Genomic DNA, 2,108 nt, shown 5'->3' with positions numbered 1-2,108 from the left:
GTCCACAGCCCTCCAGTCCCTATGGATTTCCACATCCTGTGGCTGTCACTTGGCATTAACTAGCACACATACACTAGTCAGACATCTGACTAGTTTCATATCCTATGTTACCTTTCTGAATCCTGTAGGTATCTAATTAGACAGCATAGAGTATATATGCTCCTTCCTCTTCATGAAAGAGTGCCCTTGCCCTCTGCATTTCTCTAGTCCTCCTTTTTGCAAGATAGTAAGTTTCAGCTCCTTTAACTAAACTTTGTAAGGTACAGCTTCAAATGGCATCACTTCTCTGGACTCTCCTTTAATTTGTCCAGCCTCCTTTAAAACATGGTACCCGAGGGCGCACCTGGGTGGCTCAGTCAGTTAAGTGTCTAACTTGCTGTCAGCTCAGATCATGATCTCAGGGTCGTGAGACTGAGCTCCACAGTGAGTGTGGAGGCTCCTTGGGGATTCTTTCACTCCCTCTTCCTCTGCCTCCCTCCCCTTGCTTATATGTTCTCTCTCTTTCTCTCTCATCAATCAGTCAATCAAACAAAAAAACAAACAAAACACTGTACCCAGAACTGAACACAGTGGTGGAAAGTTGGAGCCATAGACTTCCATTATCTTTCCCAATTCTCAAGCTAAAGTTGTCTTCACAATCTGTAAACGTTATAGGTTGAATGGGTAGCGTGGACATTTTCTGTTGTGTTTGCACAGGAGCCTTCTTTCCTCTTGGAGATAATAATCTTCTCTTCCACTTCCTCCTTGCCATGTTCTACTCTGGGAGTTGCTAACTGCTTGTGAGATGTTGACCACAGATTCATCTCATCTCACAGGAGAGCACCTGTTACAAGCCAGGACAAGGAGATTTTTCCTGGGGTTTTTCTAACCAGAGCTTGAAACTTTGGTTTTTGAGATTGTAAGGATAGAAGTCTGAAACTACAGGTAGCCAGCCTTCATGCCTGTTGGAAATGCTGTTCAGAAAGAAGCCAGCGCACAGAGAGAAGCAGAGAGAAGAATCACAAGAAGAAATACCAGGAAGTATCACTGAAGTCCCCAGTACCAGGCACCTCTAAGGCTGTCCTTTCCACATTTTGGATTTTTAAGCCAATATATTCATTTTCCTTCTTTCCCTCTCTCCCTCCCTCCCTTTTCCCTCCACTTCCATCTTTTCTTCCTTCAAAATTTTATTTATTTGTATATTTAGAAAGAAAAAACACAGGATTTTATTACTTCCATCACTAAGAACAGGACTTTGCGGGATGGTGGAGTGATTTCTGACAGCAGGGTGGAGCCCCCTACTTGCCGTCAGTGAGTGGGTTCTGTAGGACCATGATGACTGAGTCTCTTTACAGGAGCATCTTGGAGACATAGGGGTCCTTGTTGTCTGCCTTGGACTTCGTACCTTTGCTGCACGTGGGGACTTTGGTCTGCATCACCTTCGCATTCTCCAGCCTGTGTTGCAGTGCTTGTCAGTGGCCTTCATACAGAGCAGGAGTTCCTTTTTATTTCCACAGTTCATGAGCCCTTACATGTTATTTCTTACTTACTGTGTGAGCGCAGAGAATGGACTTGTGTTAAGCTCCTCCTCCTGCCACATTTGTAGCTCCTCCAGGGTCATCTCACTCTTGAGCTTGTTGGGTAGCTCATGGTGATGGTGGCTGTGCTCTCAGACCAGCTGTCTCCTAAAGAGTCTTATGCTAATTAAAATTACCTTTCGCTAGCTGGCAACCAAGCTAGGAAGTCTTTCCTGGCATATTGGGTGACTTACCGGTGATATGACTGTATGAATGAACAAGCGACTGCTTGGCTGAGTGAAAAACTGGTTTCTTGCTAGGGTGGACAGTGACTTTCCTTTGATTTCTAGTTCACAGCCATCACTTTGGGACCACATATTTTGGGAAACTAATTATGTACCAAATCGACTTCAATTATGTCTTATTAATCCTTATGTTTAAAGAATAGTAAATTGATAATAAAGAAGGGTTCAGTTTAATTGATTAGAATTTCAGAGTATTTGGCTAGTCTTGCCATGATCCTAGAATAGATAATATCTTAATCTTTGCATATTCAGGATTCTGCTTCATACTTACTCTGAAGACTACAAAACTCTGCAAGACACACACATT

General features: G+C 43.2%; 1 pseudogene; it reads right to left on the bottom strand.

Moving 5' to 3' along the window:
• Positions 1-1,277: 1,277 nt before the first annotated feature.
• Positions 1,278-1,612, bottom strand: LOC116576304 (annotated as a pseudogene).
• Between the last annotated feature and the right edge of the window lie 496 nt (positions 1,613-2,108).

This window comes from Mustela erminea, chromosome 17 (genome assembly GCF_009829155.1).
Source record: "Mustela erminea isolate mMusErm1 chromosome 17, mMusErm1.Pri, whole genome shotgun sequence".
Taxonomy (NCBI): Eukaryota; Metazoa; Chordata; class Mammalia; order Carnivora; family Mustelidae; genus Mustela; species Mustela erminea.
The sequence above is the reverse complement of the archived record's forward strand: the minus strand, read 5'-3'. Positions and strand labels throughout refer to the sequence as shown.